General features: G+C 59.2%; 2 protein-coding genes across 3 annotated transcripts in view; one reads left to right on the forward strand and one right to left on the reverse strand.

The window, feature by feature from the left end:
• MFSD10 (major facilitator superfamily domain containing 10) overlaps positions 1-19371 on the reverse strand; it is a 631579-nt gene that overhangs the window by 301420 nt on the left and 310788 nt on the right. The gene's annotated exons all lie outside the window — the stretch shown is intronic.
• Positions 4069-19371, forward strand: part of RGS12 (regulator of G protein signaling 12) — a 108197-nt gene continuing 92894 nt past the window's right edge. For both annotated transcript variants that reach the window (XR_004298272.1, XM_032395580.1), the window contains exon 1: positions 4069-4106. The gene's annotated coding sequence lies outside the window, so the exon portion shown is untranslated. The remainder of the gene's footprint in view (positions 4107-19371) is intronic.

The following is a 19371-nucleotide window of genomic DNA, read 5'->3' on the forward strand; positions in this document are numbered from 1 at the left end:
GAGTGTGGGGGACAGTGAGGGGGCAGTGAAGGGGTATCACAGAGTAGGTTAGGGGGATGAGGCCACTGTCCTACTGAGGCTCACCTGGCTTGGATCCGGTGACCCAGGGGCTGCGTGCTCTCCTGTGGGCCTACATCCCAGGGGACAGTGAGGAAGGCCAGGAAATGAGCCCCCACCGTCGCGGCTCCTGCCCAGTCCCCTGATGGAACCTTCTGGAGGCAGGGGCAGGGCAGAGGGGCGGAGAGCTGCCCTGCCAGATGCTGCGGCGGCTCTCTTGTTGCCCTTGGCTCACTTCTCCTCACTTGGGCAACATCCACGCGCGCCGCGGGCTTGGGTGGGAAGGAGGCTGCCGTGTGGGGAGGCTGCGCACCCCCGGGGGGAGAGAGGGTGCTGGTCCAGCAGGGGTGGGGCTGAGGGGCTGCTTCCGTGGGAGGGAGCGTGCTGGCCCATCCCTGCGGGGCCATCAGGACCCCCAGGAGTGCGGGGGAGTTGTGCGAGACGGAAATGTGCCGTGTGTCGGGCTGAGAAAAGAAGTGAAAGGGGAAACTGAGTCCTGATGGGAGCAGGTATGTCTTCTCATTTAAGTCAAGTTCCTTCTGCCCATCCGGTGGTTTACACGGACAGGGCACGCTCCTGCTCTGGCCCCTCTGACCCCGGGGCTCCGCTCTGCGTGGTCCTCACCCCCCCCCGGGGTCTGGTGCACAGCTTTCACGGTCACAGGCCCCGCGGCCAGAGCCCAGGACAGCTGCGCCCGCCCAGCGGCGGCGACACCCCGGCAGACACACCCAGGAAAGATGCGGCCACACATCTGGGCGCCCGGTGGCCCAGCCAGGCCGACGCACAGTCCCCATCGCGGGAGCGCAGCCGACTCTGCTGCTCGCGACCCGGTCTCCGCTCCGTGTCCGCTTAGAGCCCGCCCGGTGCGGAGGGGCCCCGCCCGGATCGCCGGCAGCAGCGGGGGCTGCCGAGCCCCGCGGTCGTCCCCTAGCCCCTGAATGAACATCCCGCGGCTGGCGGGACACCCCGGCTGCCCGCGGCCCTGAGGGGTCAGGGATCCCACGGCGGGAAGTTCCTGACCTGCCCCCCTCCGTCAGATGCAAAGCCACCCATCAGAGCCACACTCAGAAGGGTCGGTTCAACAAGGGCCGCCATCGACCCCTGGTCCTCCTGGGTCACGGGTGCTGCCTGAGCCACATTCTGTATTTGCCACGTGGGAGGTGCTGTGGGGAGCCAGGCCGCACGGCAGTGCACCCCACCTGGCCATGCCCCTCGCCCCGGCGTTAGGCGGCTCTCCCTCTCCCTCTCGCTCCGGGTTCTGCCCCTGCCCCCTCAGCCCTGGAAGTGGTCCCTGTTCCCCTCCCCGCTGTGACCTGTCCTGGCCCTCACTACCTCTCCGGCTTCCCTTCCCATCGGGGTTTTATTGGACTCTTCTCAGATTTCCTCCTCGGACCGGAACAAATAATACAAGAGCTAATGAGGAAAACTTGAGGAGGGCGGCCTGGAGTGACAGGAGAGGGGCTGCACCGGGCCCCCAGGGCGTGACGCCGAGGAGGGTGGCAGGCAGGGAGGGACAGGTTTGAAGGGCAAAGAAAGCAGGAGAGGAGGGAGGAGTCAAGGGCAAGCAGGAAGGAGCAGGGGCCCCCTGCTCTGGGGGAGGGGAACAAGAGGATGAGAAAGGCCCCAGGCCGCTGAGACAGGCAGGCAGGGCAGGCGGACTCTCAGGAGGCAGGAGGGACACACGATCCTCTCGGAAAGAGGCCGTGGCCTCCGACTGCGCCGGACACTGCCCTCCGGCCCCTGGCCCTTGTACAGCAGGGGCGGGCTTGGGTGCTTGTCTCAGTCCATCGGGTGGCTATAACAAAAATACTAGACTGGGGGGCGTATCAACAACAGAGTTCTGGAGGCTGGAAGTCCAAGGTCAAGGCAGCGGCAGCTTGGTGTCTGGTGGGAGCTTCCTGGTTCACGGACACGGTGGAAGGATAAAGGGGCTCTCTGGGGTCTCTATTACAAGGCACTAATCCCACGCATGGGGGCCCCGCCCTTATGACCTGACCACCTCCCTAAGGCCCCACCTCCTAACACCCTCTCATTGGGGATTAGGCCTCAACGCATGGATTTCCAGGGTACACATTCAGTCCGTAGCAGTGCTGTTGTGGGGACAATCGGCCCCCAGGACCTCTGAGCTCCCGCGATCCCCCGCGGATTGCTCCCAGCATCTACTAGCCTGAGGTCCCCATTGTACCATGCTCTGCAGGTATTTCACCTGCAGTGAGGGAAGACGCATACAGACAACAAGCTGTAGGGAGCGGATCACCCTTGCTATCGTTCTGGGCGCGCTGGAGGGAATAGGAATAGGTTTTTCTATGGGGGGGGGGGGGGGCTGGCAGCGTGACCCTGGTGTATCTGTCATGATGAGTTAAAGCGCAAGAGGCTCCAGCCAGGTTTGGGAGCTGGCTGTCACTGAAGGTCAGGGCCCAACTTGTCAGGAGTCGTGGACTTGATTTATTTCCACACTTAGATCATAGAGCAAATGCTCAGGGGACTGTTTCCCCAAACTACTCTAGCTGGTCACTAGGACTCCAGGGAAAGTAATTTCCAAAGAAATAGTGATTGCTGAGGAGGCAGGGGGAGAGCTAACCCTGGAGGGTCTCCTGTGGGGCCCAGGCAGGAGGGGAGGGGAGCTCCAGGACAGCAGGGAGAAGCTGCCTGGCTTTCACACCTGTTGGGAGGACCAGGGGATGACTGTGCTCTGCGGGGGACACCACACTTCTCATCTGCTCTCCTCCCTTAACAATAAAGTGATTTCAGGGGCGCCTGGGTGGCTCAGTCAGTTAAAGGTCTGAGCGCTCCCTTCGGCTCAGGTCGTGATCCCGCGATCCTGGGATGGAGCCCCGCCTCAGTTCCCCGCTCAGCGGGGAGTCTGCTTCTCCCTCTCCCTCTGCTGCTCCCCCTGCTTGTGCTCTCTCTCACTCTCAAATAAATAAATAAAATCTAAAAAAATAAAAAATTAAACTATTTCCGGGTGGAATGCGGTCTGGATGCACATCAAGGTCTTCGGAGGGTGTGGCTCCCTGACGCTGGGCGGCCTGGGCAGGGGCGCGGAGGAAGTGTCAGCTCACCTTCTATGGGACCAGGGCTGGAGGGGAATGTCGGTCGGGGAGACGGGAGGGGCCGCGGGGGCAGGGGCGCAGGAAGGGACCCGGGCTGGGGGGAAATCGGGGTCGGGGAGACGGGAGAAGACCCGGGTGCGGGGGGCGTAGGGAGGGGACCCGAGCTGGCGGGGGAGGACTTGGGGTCGGGGGACGGGAGGGGATCCAGAGCTGGGGGCGTCGGGAGGGGACCCGAGGTGGGGGGGACCCGGGGCCACGGAGATGGGAGAGGACCCGGGTGCGGGAGGGGACCTGGGGCGGGGATCTGGGGAGGGGACCTGAGCTGGGGGGGATCTGGGCCCGGGGAAACGGGAGGGGACCCGGGGAGGGGGCTCAGGAGGGACCCGGGCTGGGGGGGTGACCCGGGTGCGAGGGGGTATCGGGAGGGACCCAGGGCGGGGGTGCAAGAGTGGCCGAGGGGACGGAAGGGGACCCAGGCACCGGAGTGAGGAGAAAGGAGAGGACCCGAGCAGGGAACCTGGAAGGACTCCACAGCCGGGATGAGCCACCACCTCAGCTCCCGCAGCGGAAGCCCCGTCCCAGGTCTGGGAGGCCCCCGCCCCTCCATGTCCGCCTCGCTGGCCCCGCCCCCGACTGAGGCCCCGCCCCTCACTTCTTTCTGCCCTCCTCCCCTGGAAGCCCTGCCGCGCGCCCAGTTTCTCACCCCTGTAGGCCCCGCCCCCGTAGGCCCGCCCCACCTCGGCGGCTCCGCCCCGCCCCCGAGGCCCCGCCCCACAGGCCGAGAACCCCGGCTCGGCCCTGAGACCCGCCCACGCCTCTGGAGACCACGCCTTCTCCCCCGCCCCGCAGGTCCTGCCCCTCCCGGCCCCGCCCCCACAGGAGGCTCCGCCCCGTCGGCCCCGCCCCCGGGCCCCGCCCCCCCGGGCGGGCGGCGGCGGCTGAGCGACCGTTGAGCGCGCGGGCGGAGCGGATCGCGGCCGGCGGAGCGAGCGGCCGGTAGGTTGCGGGCCGGGCGCAGGGCCGCCCCGCCTCCGTTTCTTTCTTCTCTGGGCGCGCGCTCGCGCCCTCCGCGGCCCGGCCGCCGGCCCCGCCCAGCGCGGCCGAGGGGGCCCGGGGGCGTCCCGCCGGCGTCGGGCTCGTCTGGGCCCCCCGCGCCCCCGGGCCGCCGGCCACTCTCCTTTTGTTCCTGGGCCCTCCGCCGGGGACTTGTCGTGGGCCCGGCGCGCGCGGACCCCGCCTGGGGCCGGGGTTGTGGGGTCGCCGTGGGGCCCGCCGCTGCTTGGCGGGACCCGAGGGCCCGGGCCCGGGGCGGGGGGCGGCGGCGGACGGGCCGAGGGCTCGGGCCTGCCGTGCCCGCCGCGCTCGCCGGGTCCTGGGCCGGAGCCGGGGCGCCCCGGGGCCCGAGTCAGCTCGGGTCTTGAGTTTCCTGGCCGCCCCCGGCAGGCGGCCGCATTGTTTGGGCAGAGCTGTCTCCGGAGACCCCAACTCCGGCGATTAACTGCAGCAGCGTCAGCTTCGCCGCCGTGCGGGGTTCCCGGTCCGGGCTGTGCTGCCGGCTCAGGGGTCCTGGGGTGTAGACGGAGCGGCTCCGAGTGTGGGGCGTAGACAGCGGCCCAGAGTTGTGGGGCGTAGGCAGAGTGGCTCAGTTGTGGGGTGTAGACAGAGCCCCATAGTTGCGGGGCATAGACAGGGCTGCCCAGAGTTGTGGGGAGTAGACAGAGTGGCTCCTAGTTGTAGGGTATAGACAGAACCCCAGAGTTGTGGGGTGTAGACAGCAGCGCCAGAGTTGTGGGGTGTAGACAGAGTGGCCCAGAGTTGTGGGGTGTAGACAGAGTGGCCCAGAGTTGTGGGGTGTAGACAGCAGCGCCAGAGTTGTGGGGTGTAGACAGTGCTCCAGAATTGTGGCGTGTAGGCGGAAAGCAGCCCCGGAGTCGTGGGGTGTAGACAGAGGTCCCCCGCGTGCACTGCCTGGCCACTCTCCCGGGATGTGCCCTTGGGCAGGTGGCTCCCCGCTCTGCGCCTCGGCCACTCATGGTGGGTTGGCGTGGGAATGGTGCCTGCCAGCGGGCCGCTCGGGGCTCTGAGGGGTGTGTCCGAGGCCCTGGGAGCGGCCAGTGTCAGTGATTCTGTGGTGTCAGTGTGCTGTGGGAGGGGGCCCGTGGGAGGCTGGGGGTCCTGCAGGGGGGTGTGTGCCAGAGAGGAGGGGCGCAGCCGGGGGAGGCCTGGGGTGAGGCACGGGGAGGGGTCCTGGAGTCTAGAACATGCAGTGGGCAGAAGGCGAGGAGCAGGAGAATGTGGTCACGGTTTTACTTTAGAGACATAATTGTCACCGTGTGCAGTTTCATAAAAATGCCACCTCACCCAGTGGGTTTGAGGACCAGAGACCACGGCACGAGGGACACTCCTCAGGCGGGCCGCCCACTGCTTGGGCGCCCACAGCGAGGGCACTAGCTGGCTGGTGACAGGTCTGGGACCCCTGGGATGGGCGGGGCGGGGGAGGCCACGGTGACTGGAGGGAAGGCCACGGACTTGGGCTGGACATGTGGAGCAACCGTGGTGGCAGGGTCGTGGGCGGGTCGGGGTGAGGAGGGAGGCACCGAGCCTGCGTGGCAGGGAGGAGGGCGGCTGTGGGCTGGTGGCCCCGGGGTCAAGGGCAGGCCTCCTCCTCCCCTCTTTCCAGAACGAGGGTGGCCGAGGGCGGGGGGCAGAAGCCAGGCAGAGGAGGAGCGGGGGCGGGGGGGGGCTGTGGGAGGGGCTGCGGGGGGCTCGGGCTGTGGGAGGACAGGAGGGATGAAGTGCTGGCTGCTTCTGTGGGAGGTCCCGCCAAAGGTGACCGTGAGCTGGCTTCCTGGTGATACCGTCTTCTGTCGTCTGTCTGTGCCCGAAGCGGGCCGAGCCAGTGAGGATGCGGGGAGGGCGGTGTGTGGGGGCTTCACACGCTGGGTGCGGGTGGGTGCAGCCAGGACCTGCCTTGTACATGTTACATCTCACGCTTTCTTTGACTTGGGTGGAATTCCTAGAAACGTTTCACTTTCTCATTGGCACTTGAGTTTCCCATGGCTGCTGTGACAAGCGACCGCACACCTAGCGGCTGAAGCTTCTGGAGGCCAGAAGTCCGACATGGATGTCACCGGGCTGAGACCAAGGTGGCGCCTGGGCCAGGGAGAACCCATTCCCCAGCCCTTTCAGCCTCAGAGGCTGTCCTCAGTCCTTGCCTCCCCCATGCTCCCCAGCTCCCTCTGCCTCCTTCCCGCGGGGACCCCCGCGATGGCACTCAGACCCAGGGGCCTCTCCCGTCGCCGGGCCCTGCATGTAATCACACCTCCAAGTCCCTGGCGCCTCTCCGGTGACATTCCCGGCCCGGGGAGCTAGGAGCTGAGTCTAGCCCGCCACCGCGCTCCTGGCTTCAGTTTGGGGAGGACTGGCTCCTCCCCTCCACGCCGCACCATCTCCGGTACCTTCCTGGGGGCCGGGAAGGAAGCTAAGCCCCGCTCGGGGTTCAGGGCTGCTAGATGACTCGTTTTTACCTTTTTGGGGGGTGGTGGTCCCCAGCTCCCTTGACCTGATAAAAACTGTGGTCTCTCTTTAGAAGTGTACTCTATGCACACGCACACGCGATTTTACCGTAGACACAGTTTCCCTATGATTGTTGGGGGGTCACCCTCTCAGAGTTCACTGGATTCGTTCGTGCTTGTGCTCCATGCAGAGTTCTTGCGTCCAAGCCTTTCCCCCAAAAACGCGTGGTTTGTGCTTTCTGCTTTTCTTCCGTCTCCCGTCCAGTGGCTTTGCTGTCCCCAGCCCTGTAATCCTGGTGATCCCCGATGGGTATCCTTCCCCATCTTTTTTCTTGTTCACACAGTCATTTATAGATGGACACGCCCATACAGCCACACCCCCCCCAGAGACACACACACACAGACAGACGACACACAGACACATGCACACACCCACACAGTCATCCCCCCCGCCCCGGTACAACCACACAGACCGACATCTACACACAGAGCCCCCGCACAGACGCACAGGCACACTCACGTAGCCCTGCACGCCTACCATCCACAGACACAGGGGCACAAACAGACACACACACCATGCTACTTGTCTTTTCCCACATCTTACTGTTGTCCCTTAACAGTGGCCCTGCTCATCCTTCCAGGACACTGGGTGACGAGCCAAGCCGACAGATGAGAAAATCAGGCAGTGGGCACGGTCCCGTCTGCTTGCCCGCATCTCCCGGAGGTCCTCGGGCTTAGCGTTCTGTGCTCCCGGGTGCTCCGTGCTGCGTCGGCTGCCCTGTGTGTCGTAGACATTCGCTCTGGATTTCTCTCAGAGGTACAGACACTTCCGCTCTCCGGCTGCCCTACTCCCCCCCCCCCCTCCGTTTTCCACTGTAATCCTGTGTTTTGCTGAAGCCTGTAGTCATTGCTTACCTTTCTGACGTTAGGTTTTGTCTGTTACTGACCCGCGCAGGACACTCACACTCAGCTGGTCTCCCGCCCAGCCCTGTCACCTGCCTAAGGAAGGCCTCTCTCTTGCCTCACACCCAGCATGCATCCCTCCGCACCCCTGTTGTGGCCGTGCTTGTTGTTGGGGATTTTCTCCCAGAGTCCTGCGTCCTGCCCCAGTCCGTTCTGGCCCCGGGAGGCCCATGCCCAGCTGCTGCGCAGGGCTTCCTGGGCCACTCTCCCTCTGTATTGGTACCTGTGCTCTGGACCCCTCTCTTCCCTGCCTGGGCTCACGCCTTGTTTTGTTGAAGGACGGACTCTGGATGACTAAGAAGTGTTATGTAGATAGTGCTGTTTAAAAAGATATTATTTATTGAAGTGGGGAGGGGCAGAGGGAGAGAGAAGCTCAAGCAGACCCCCCCGCTGAGCACAGAGTCTGATATGGGGCTTGAGCCCCTGACCCCTAGACCATGACTTGAGCAGAAACCAAGAGTCAAATGCTTAACTAACTGAGCCACCCAGGCGCCCCACTGTAGATATTACTTTTGTCTTTGATTTTGAAAATATCTTTACTCCTCAGTTACTTTTAGTTTAGCTGGGTATAGAATATTGAAATACTAAAAAGTATTTTCTCAGGACTTTGAAGATGTTGCTTCACTGCCTACAGTTTCTAGCGTGGGTGCCATTCTGATCTCAGTTCTCTGCCTGTGATGTGGCCCCAGGAAGCTCCTAGGAGCTTCCCTCGCTGCCCTGTGCCCTGAAGTGGCCCGTGACGTGCTCGTTCTCATTGCTGTGCCGGCCACATGCTGGGACCCTTTGGCCTGAGGACTGACGTTTTGTGTTACTCCTGAGAGAATTTCTTGCTTTCAGTCTTGTGTTCTTTCTTTCTGGAACTCCTTTTATTTGGAGTTTGGATCCCCTGGCTGACCTGCTAATCCCCTGATCTCTTGCTGACCTCAGAGATGTTTGCTCGGCTCTTGGGAGACGGCTTTGCATTGTCTTCTACCTCTTCCTTTAGTCGTTTCACTTCTGTTTTCCTTTTCAGTTTTCAAGAGTTCTTTTATGATTTTCCTTTTTTAAAAAAGATTTATTTGAGAGAGAGAGAGTGTGTGTGGGAAGGAGGGGCAGAGGGAGAGGGAAAGAAAGTCTTAAGTAGACTCTGTGCTGAGCAGGGAGCCCGATGTGGGACTCGATCCCAGGACCCTGGGATTGTGACCTGAGCTGAAGGCAGATGCTTAACGACTGAGCCACCCAGGCACCCCGCAAGATCTTATTTTTTAGAAGATAATAAACATACTTTGAGTTGTTATTGTTTTCTTATTTTCCTTTTTTCCCCCTATTTTTTCATGAGACTATGTCCTCCATGAGACCAGGGTTTTTTTCCTCAATGTTATTCATGGCTAATTTCAAACACCTGAAATTATGCCTGGCACATAGAAGAAACACTATGTAGTGTTCACATCTCCTGTATTATTTCTGATGTTTGGGTGGTAGGGATTTGGGTTGTTCTAACAGTTGCTGAGAAAGGTTTTTTTTCTGACTGGATTTGTCTGTTTCTACCTTAGCTCTTTCAGGTTTGGTTCATGTGTTCGAATCTCTGTTATTAAGTTCACACACATTTGTGATGGTGATTCTGCTGATGAACTGGGCTTTGGTCTTGACGTCTGATATATTTTTTAGAGAAGGGGGGAGGGGCAGGGTGGGGAGAGAGAATCTCAGGCTTTCTCCTTGCGCAGCATGAGCCCAGTCTCACCATGCTGAGATGGTGACCTGATCGAAATCCAGAGTCGGATGCTTAACTGACTGAGCCACCCAGGTGCTTTTGAAGTCTGATACTAAGATATAGCCCTTCCAGCTCTCTCCCATTTACTGTTTCGGTTCTTTTACTCTCAGCCTGTGTGTGTGTTCTTATATTCAAAGTCAGCTTCTTATAAAGCATATGGTTGAGTCCTGCTCATTTATCTAGTCTGATAGTTTCTGCTTGTGATTGTGAACGTTTTGTCCATTTACAGTTTTTAGTCTTTAAATATCCCCCAAATTGAAGACTTTTTAATGAACTTATAATAAACACAAATTTTTCCAAAGCAGCTTGGGGGTGGGGCATAAATAATATTTGGAATACTCTTTTTTTTTAAGATTTTTTATTTATCCATTTGAGAGAGAGAGAACAAGCAGGGGGGAGGAACAGAGAGGGAGAGGGAGAAGCAGACTCCACTAAGCAGGGAGCCGGGCCCAGGGCTCGATCCCAGGACCCTGAGATCATGGCCTGAGCTGAAGGCAGACGCTTCGCTGACTGAGGCCCCCAGGCGTCCCTGGGGAGCACATCTTTATCAAGCTCCTGCCATGTGGCAGGCTGTGGGCTCTGTGGCTTCTCTTAAGTGCAGCCCAGAGGAGCCCAGCCCAGGACACATTTGCCCCAGGAGGTCCTAGGGCAGGGTGAGGTGCCCAGACCACCCCGCTCACCAGAGCCCCGCACCCCTAGTTGCCTGGAGTCCAGCCAGAAGGCCAGCTCTGTGGAGTTAAGCATTTAGCAGCCAGTCGGCTTCCTCCCTGTGCAGCTGGGGCAGTCGGGCCCCAGGAGGCAGCGGGATCCCTGGCGTCCCCCACCCCGGATTAGTTTCCTGCGGTGCTTGTCACAAAGCACCACAGACTGGGGGACTTAAAGTAGCGGAAATTTATTCTCTTGCAGTTGTCAAGGCCAGAAGTCCAAGTCGAGGTGTGGGCAGGGCTGGGCTCCCTCGGAGACTCTCGGGAAGGCTCCGTCCTGCCTCTTCCAGCTTCTGGGGCTGCTGGCAGTCGGGCTGTGGCCACCCCGCCCCGTCCCTGCCTCCGTGTTCACGGGACCTGTCTCCTGCCTGCACGGGATCTTCCCTCCGCCTCCCTCTCCTAAGGACGCTTGGGGTGGTGTCTGGGTCCCACTCAGACCATCAGGACCATCTTCTGTTGCAGAATCCTTCACTTAAGCCCATCCACACACATCCTGTTTCCAAAGGAGGTCACATTTACGGGTTCTGCAGACTAGGGCCTGATGTCTTTGGGGCCACCAGGCAGCCCACAACACCCTGCCCGGACCTGGGACGTGAGGAGCCATGTGGGGTCACCAGGGCTTGGGGCCTCCTGCGCACGTGACCGCCTCTGGCCACCCCTCCTCTGGTTGCTTCCACACAGGGTCTGCCCTCGGCCTCCCCGTGGGCAGGACTGACGCCGCTTCTCCCTCACACGCGCCTCGCTGAAGTGGGCCCAGGCCTTGGCGTGTTTGCAGACTCTCTCATCTTCCTGGGAGTAACTGAGAAAGAGATGTGGAGAGCAGAAAGCTTTCTTTCAGCCCTAATGAAAGGACCAGACAGGGGACAGTACAACACTCCTCTGCATGTTCCTCTTGAATCCTGTAGGGAATGACCAGATTTGTACGTGGGTAGGAGAATGTCCTGTGGGAGGCCTGAAATGAGGCCCTTTGTTGACGAGGAAAATTGTTCTGTTCTTCCTAGGCATCCGGGGGTGAGGCAGGGAGGCAGGCTAGGGCAGGGGATTGAGTGAGGCGGGGGGTCAGGCAGGGCGGCTGGGCGCAGGGCTTGGCCTGTCCCCTCCTGTCCTTGGGCTGCCACTGTCCATGTCGCCCAGGGAAGCTGCTGTGAGGGGCCGGGGCTGGTGTGGGAGGAGGCAGAGGTGACATTCCAGGTAGGGGTAATGGAGGCAGCCAGGCCCCAGCGAGGAGGAGCGGAGGGATACTGAGTCAGGGACCGTGAGTGCTGCAGCCTGCTCTGTCCCTTCAATTAGATTTATCAGACAGAATATACTGCGCAGTATTTGGGACGTGCTTAGACTAAAAGTTACCTGTCTTTTATCTGAAATTCAGATTTAACCGGGTGTCCTGTTTACTTGCTACACCCGACAGCTCTGTGGTCCCTCTGGCCCAGGTTGAACCGCCCCGGACAGAAATAAATATCAAGTAGAGGTAAGAAGCGGTAGTCAGATAGTAACAGGGGAAAATGGAGGTGGTTTAACCTCCAGTATTCCAACATTTTTGAGCTAGAAATGTTTCTGGAATCAAAAATAGCCCCACAGTTCCATCGGCTGCAGAGCCAGCCGCGAGCTGGTGGCTGGAGGGGGTCGGTCCTGGTAGTGGGGGCCGGGTGGGAGCGAGCTGCGGCTTCGGGCCCTTGTCTGAGCTCCTCAGAAGGGCATGGAAGGGGCGTGGTGCCGAGCCTGGGCAGCAGACATGGCCAGAGTGTGGGGGCCCCCTGGTCTGCAGGATAGTTGGGGGGGTTGGTGGGGATTGGAGGAAGTGCAGGGATGGGGAGAGGGCACGTTGGGGGAAGAGTGAGTTCTCAAAAGGGGTCAGGGCGCTGTGTCCTGTGTGTCCCCCTGACCTTCCGTGGGTGGTGGTCTTGGCTTGATGAACTGTGCTGTCCCCCAGGGGCCGTCACTGGTCGCTGTCCGTGATTGTCTACCTGGTGCCGCTGTCGAAGCCACTCCACAGCCATTGAGGGAAGGAGTGAGCACATGGATGCAGGAGGCGCGGGGCGGTCATGGGGCCGTGAGGCCAGGCCTGCCTCACGTGGCCTCGGCAGGGGGTGGGAGTTAAGGCTGCATCCCGAGAGAAGTGGGGGAGTGTTAGGGGTTCGGGTTCAGGATGAGCCTGAGGGCAGGGGAGGGCAGTGTAGGGGGGCAAGGTGGCGGCAGGAAGGGCAGGAGGCTCTGAGGGAGCAGAGGGGGCTCAGCACTGCCGGGGAGGCTGCACAGGAGTGGGGGGCCAGCCAGCAGCTGCGGGGTGCTGGTGGGCCGCCAGCCAGCCTCCCCCCTGCCCTGCCCTTTGCTGCCATCCCTGCTGCCGGCTCCTACCTGGCCGACGGCTGCCTGCCTTCTGCTGAGCTGCTGCTTTCCCTGATCGAGAGCTTTCCTAAATTCCTTCTTGTGTAGAAAATGTTCTTAATACGATGTCAATAAAAGATGTTACATCAAAATGCACCAACCTCAGTATCTTTGTTCAGCCCAGGACCGCGGAGAGTAACGCAAAATGACAGGTGAGAGCCGGCGGGTCAGGCCCGTGGCCAGGGCCCCGCGTGTGCGTGGGGACGCCGGTCACAGCCTGTGTGTCGTTGTGTCGCCCTGGCTGCAGGTGCTCTGTCCCATCCTCTGTGCATTGTGTGAGCCCAGCCAGTATTAAAGAACGCATTTTCCTGGGGCACCTGGGTGGCTCAGTCGTTAGGCGTCTGCCTTCGGCTCAGGTCATGATCCGGGGTCCTGGGATCGAACCCCGCATCGGGCCCCCTGCTCAGTGGGAAGCCTGCTTCTAACCCTCTCCCACTCCCCCTGCTTGTGTTCCCTCTCTCGCTGTGTCTCTCTCAAATAAATAAATAAAATCTTCAAAAAAAAAAAAAAGAATGCGTTTTCCTAATCTTCGGAGGTCTTGCATTTTTATTTATTTCTTTGAGATGAGAGAACATATAACGTTTACTTCTCTTAATTGGTTAGCCTACAGATTTTGTTTGATGTAAACTTAATATCCCAAAGGATTCGAATCACTCAGAAAGATACATGAACCAGTAAAATGGACCTTTTTAATTTAAATGATAGTCTTTGTGCCAAATCTAGAGCTTGTCCTTCACATGTTAGAGAAAGGGCAAACTCTGGGTTAGAGGGGTCTTAGAGCCAGGCCTTGGCCTGTAGGTGGGACACCGGGAGCGGGAGGGACATAGCCATGCCGCCGGGTGCTGTCCCGTTCCCACAGGCCCTTGTGTCTGGAGGGCCTCGGGCTTGTGGCTGTGGCGGGTCTCCCTCTGCCGCTGAGCTGTGACTGGGGCTGGGGAGGCGGGGAGGCCGAGGGGCGCCCAGCCGCACCAGCCCCGCCATCGGCTCAGTGCCATGAAAATGCACTGGTGTCATGTTCTCCTGAGGGAGGAAGCTAGGTAAGTTTAGAGCTCGTGTTTCAAGCTTTCTTTAGTGGTAAGGATGACATTAGCATAACTATTTCTTCAGCTCCGTAGTAGTATTTTCAGAATTCCGTTTCCTTTTCACATTATTAGCCTGGGGGTGGTCGTACATATGTTTTTTCTGATGTGTTGGAAGAGATGAAACCTTCAAATTGCCAGTCTTTAATCTCTTCTCTCTTTTTCTTATTTCTTTCTCCTCTTTCCTCATTACTTCTAATTGCTGTAGTTCCTGTTTCCAAGAGCTGCTTTACCATTGCGGTGCATCCTCGGCTCCCCTGCGAATCGTGGCTGCTTAGCGAGGGGCCCGGCCAGGAGGGCGGACGGGGACGCACCCGTAGTACCGAGCCCAATATGAGCCCCTGCGGCTTGATCTCTTGGTTTCTTTGGACTCTGAAGTGTTAACCCTCAAGAACTGGCATTAAAGAAGGCCCCACGCGAAACGTCCTCATAATCACAAAGTGCTGACCCGGAACATTGTATACCTTGTACTCTTCTGTTGAGCCTTTTATAAATTATTCAGCAAGCAGGCTCACTAATGAATTCAGTGGCTGCTCCCCGTCTTCCTAAGCTTAGACTGGTGTTCAAAGGTGGGAGATGCTGCTACTGAGGAATCGAGCTAGACTCTCCGAGAGCCAGGGAAATAATTTTGGTGGTAGCAGAACCTCACGGGAGGTCCTCGCGTGCTGACGCGCCCGGCCTGGGATCAGTCAGCTGAGTCTGCGTTGAGTCGTGACTGTGACCGTGGGCAGCGCGCCTGGGCCTTGTGTCCTTGGTGGTGAAAGGGGATTGTCACGGTTAGCTGTGAGGCCGCAGTGCTTGGGGAGTCATCCGATGTAGTCACTGTTCTTGGCCAGTTTGTTCCATTCGTAGTCTGTTTATCTCAGGAGTGTGCAGTCGGATTTCCTGAATCACCTCATTGCAGATTAGTTGGGGGGAGCCCCTGGAGAAAGTTAATCGTGAATTGCTGCCTAGAAATAAATCTAGCACCGTTTTGTCTGTGTTTATAGCAGCAGTGATCACAAATCAAACGAAAACATTCATATTTTGCATTCTATGGGACACTAATCATCTACTGCTGTGTAACAAATAGTCCCCCAAACATGGCAGCTTACAACAACTAACACTTATTATCTCTCGGTTTCTCGGGTCAGGAATCTGAGGCTTAGTTGCGTCCTCTGTCCCAGGTCTCACCCAAGGTTGTGATCGAGGTGTCGGCCAGGCTGAGTGGGGCGGGTCTGCTTCCAGGCTCCCTGACGCGGTGGCGGTGGCCCGTGATCTAACGTGGCTGCTGCCAGGCCTCACGACTTGCTGGCTGTTGGCCCGAGACATTGTTGCCACGGGGCTGAGCGAGTGAGGGAGACGGCGAGGACAAAAGCCAGTCTCTTTGTAATTATCTTGGAAGTGGCTTCTCATCGCTTCTGCCCTGGTTATTAGAAGTGAGGCACTAGGTCCAGCCCAGGCCCAGGGGTCGGGGGCTGCCAAGGGTGGGACGACCAGGAGGGCATCATTGAGTTATATCATAAATATGAATAGGTGTCAGTCTGCTCTACCACTGTCCAGCCCCTGGCCCCAGTGAGTCGGGGCCCCCCCACGTACAAAACGCTCCCCTAAGAACCTCCCCTGACCGCGTCAGCTCAGCGCAGAATCTCATCATGCCAATCAGCGGCAGGTGTGCATGCACATCCCGGACGTGGCTCCTTGATCCAGCGCCTGGAGTGCGCTTCCTGTCCATCCTGGACTAGAGAGGCCAGCTCTCAGCCCCTCTACCCACACCAGGGCGCACTGTTAGCACAGGCGTGGGATGGCCGCCATGGACACTCCTGCTCAAGACGAGGGAGGGGGAGGGCGTGGGGGCCTGGCGCGTGTGGGAGTGCCTGGGTTAGGTCTCAGGGTCCGGGGACAGCAGCTCTCACTCTGCCTCCGGGCTTCTGACCCCCTCTCCGAGTCATCCTCCCTTGTCACGGAAGACGGCACACGCTTGGAGGGGAGGCCCGCTTCGCCTGCTTCCTGCCAGTTGAGGGTTTGGGATCCAGTGTCCAGTTTTCATTTTGCGCTGCTTCTGACACTTCAGTTCAAGCTGCCAGGGCCTCTGCTAATGGAGTTTTCTGGCCAGTCTGTGGGCCTCCTGTGAATCGCATTGGTGTTCACCCCCTCAGATAACTTTGAGACGAGCCCTTCTCCGTCTTGGGCCCCTGCAGGGTCAAGGACGGCGGCCGTGAGCAGCTCCCTGGAGGCCCCGTTGTTCAAGGGGAGGGTCTGTGGGGCTCACCCTTCATCTCTCAGGAGCTCCGTCCATGCTTCTGTCACCCCCCCCACCCCGGGGGCTTTCCCTGACCGCACATGCACCGGGACTTTGCACTGAGGCAGAAGGCGAGGCGGCGGCGTTCGGGAACATCAGGGCCCACGGGGACAGTGGGCTGCCGGCAGGGGGGCTGGCAGGACGTGAGACAGCGGGGATGGGAGTTCCGAGGAGGTGTGGAGAGGAGGAGGAGGTGCCGGTGAGCCCCCCAGGGAGAAGCGTCCAGCCGCGCCAGAGGGGCGCAGCGCGGGGCAGGAGAGGTGAGCCCGGACGGAGTGCTCATTGCAGCGTCAGTGCCCCTCTCCTGCGCCGTTTTGAGTCACGTCGTATGACTGGCTTTCCACCCGCGGGCTTTCTGTCTTGCATTGCTTGCGAACGTGGGATGCCGTACGCTTGTCAGGTACCTGCCTTGGTTAAAAACTCTCTCGGTGATTGTTTCCTTCCTTCACTATAAATAGGCATCCGTCTGCTCTGGCACTTGAACCTTGGGACCTCCCCTTCGGGTCCGCGTCGTGCCCCTGGGAGGGACAGCTGAGCTGAGCAGGGGGCAGCACACGGTCCTGGCTGCCTGACCCCAGCCCAGCCTGCTGGCCGCCATGCTCCCCTTTGCACTGGGACTTTGCTGGGTGGGAGGCTGCATCTCTTGCCTGCTGATCTGGGCCGACAGCCCTCGTTGGAGGAGCTGGGTTCAGGGGTTCAGGGGTAGAGGGAACGGGGTCTGGGAACAGGGAATGGGGGTGGATCCTAGCTTCACCTTAGGGAACTCAGAAACGTGCCAGAGTGGGGTTTTGTCTTCTTTCTTTCTCCCTCCCTTTCTTTCTTTCTCCCTTCTTCCTTCCTTCCTTTTTCTTTCTTACTAGGCTCCACGCCCAGTGTGGAACCCAACGCAAGGCTTGAACTCACGACCCTGAGTCCTGAGATCGTGACCTGAGCTGAGATCAACAGTCAGACGCTTAACTGACTGAGCCACCCAGGTGCCCCCCGTCAGAAACCTGATTTTTGCTTCCTTTCATCCCTTTACTCTTTTCTGAGTTGGTGTTGCTCAGACTCTTGCTGATTGATGGGGTGGGGGTGGGGGGCACGATGGCCTCTGCTCATCCCCAGCCCACTAAGCTCTCTGTCTGTGGCCACTCGCCTCGCGCTGCACCTGCAGCCCGTGCCGTGTGACTTGCTCCGTGGCCACTAGGATGCACCCCGCCCTTACCCAGCCCTGTTGCACTTCCGGCGTGGTCTCCTGTGCGGGAGCCGGTGGGGTACGGGCAGACCCCACAGCAACGGGGGGCATACCGTGGGGCAGGGGTCTCCGCTGTTGCGTCCTCGCCGGGCCTGTGGTGGGGCGGGATGGATGTGGGTCTACAGAGAGAAGTCCACCGTCAGTTTTGTATGATGAGGATTTACGTGTAAAACTCATTACACGCTTCAGTTAACTTTTATTTTTTTTCTCATTACAAAAGTCATGTTTGCTCTTTTTCAAAATTTTAGATGCTATGAACAAAAATGATTAAATTCTAACACTTAGAGAAAGGGAAGACTGTTTCAGCCACATTAAAGGCTCAGCAGGTGTTTCTTGAACGCCTTCTTACGCTCCAGGGGGCCCGTAGACGTGAACACAGAGACCACCCGTGTAGCCACACGTCACGTGTGGGTCAGCGAGGGGAGCGAGCTGATGGACCTGGGCCTGTGATGGGCCCTGTAGACAGTGGGTGGTCCGGGAAGGGGCGTTCCAAAGGGGAGGGTGCGGTGAGCTTGGTGCCGGTGACAAGGGGAGAGAGCCAGCACATTCTTGCCCTTGGGGAAGTGCGTGGGGTCCTGTGTGGTCTCCCGGGTCCTGTGGCTCCTCGGATGGGTGCGGGAGTGCCGGCAAGGATGGAAGCGAAAGCCTGGGCAGGCCCCCCCTTCTCACGCATGATTTCAGCGGACACAACCTCAGCCGTGGCTCTGGGGTCTTTACCATACACATGATCAAGGTCGTCACTTGACCAAGGTCACAGGAGTGGCAGGGCTGGTCATCTAAGGTCCAGTTCCACACAAGAGCCCTGACTCCGTCTTACCTACTGCTGGGTGGCCAGAAAGCAGGCTTCCCTAGGCCAGGCTCCCCCAGGGCAGCATCTGCGGGACAGGATTCCCAGGATGGGCTGCCCCAGGACAGGCTCCCCGGGACAGGCTCGCCTGGGTGGGCCCTGTTGTCTGTCTTGTTCCCTCTTCCTAGAAGAGCGCCTGCACAGAGAAGGTGCTCCTAGGTATTTGTGAAACGCATGTGGACAGACATCAGCTCGCTCTTTTGTGTTAGCAGAGCTGTTTTAGTGCCTCTGGGGTTTAGGGGACGAGTGTCAAATTCTACACACGCGGTGCTGCCTGGGCAGCTGTCCTTTAAAAGAATTTCCTTCTTTGGTGCCAAAGTCCAAGAAGTCTTTTATGGAGAGCACGGGAAATTTTTCTTGCCTGGAATATTTGGGGCTTCATCCCACCTCTCTAGGATGTCTGGGGGCTTGTTTACACGTTGTTGGTGTTTATCGGATTCTTCATGTTCAGGACAACGCCACAGATACCGGGGGGCTGTTCTGGGAGCCTCGCTCGCCCGCTGCGCACCGTCTGGCTGGCTGCTTCGGACGAGTGCGGTCTGTCCAGCCCCACACTGGGTTAGAGCCTTCATCATGGATGAGTAAGAAGAAACACAACCCCGAGAGTCAAACAAGTGGTACAAATGGGGGATGGCTCCCAGATCAGCGGTATGCGGTTCATTCTGACAGGAGTGGCCATGGGACAGACTCAGACGCAGAGTGAATGCCTCACTTCCGCGCCTCCCTTGCTCTGCGGTGACCATCATGCTAACGTGCTGAGACTGGACACGCTACTTTGTCTGGCCCCGCTTACCTTTGAGAGCTGCCACAGATTGGGGGTCTTGGGGATGGGGGTTGAACAACCTCGCGTTCCTGGCGCAAGTACTGGAGGTGCGGGCTGCCCCGGGGGAGCTCGGCAGGCTGCAGCACACCACGGGCGTGGCCACTGGAACCCTGCTGGGGACCCCGCCCCCAGCTTCACCTGTCTGCCCCCTTCCCACCGCTCACGCGCTTGTTCTTCCGCATGCAGGCGGGGAGCCGCAGAGCCTCCCAGGCCCTTCTGCTGTTCTCCCGTGTTCTCCGGCAGATTCTGTTCCTTTGTATAAGACCCATCTCATCGCTCTAAGAGGTCGGTGGGACTTTTTTCAATTACCCTGCTTAGCATTTGGTGGGCTCTTTGTTTTAAAGGTTCTTCTTTTTTTGTAGCTCTGGGAAAGGGTCCGTTGATTTTTTGGACCAACCCACCAACCAGGTTTTATTGGGCAAACAATGACTATCACTAATAAATTCAGTTAATCTATCTCTCCATCCCCCAACTCATCTGTCCATCTGTCACCCATCTACCCATCCACCCATCCATCCATCCATCCATCCATCCGCCATCTATCCATCCATCCCCGATCCATCCATCTATCATCCACCCATCCATCCATCTATCCCCCATCCCTCATCCATCCATCCCCCATCTGTCCATTCATCCCTCATCCACCCATCCCCCATCTATCCATCCATCCCTCATCCATC

Source organism: Phoca vitulina, unplaced genomic scaffold, assembly GCF_004348235.1.
Source record: "Phoca vitulina isolate PV1807 unplaced genomic scaffold, GSC_HSeal_1.0 scaffold85, whole genome shotgun sequence".
NCBI classification, from domain to species: Eukaryota; Metazoa; Chordata; class Mammalia; order Carnivora; family Phocidae; genus Phoca; species Phoca vitulina.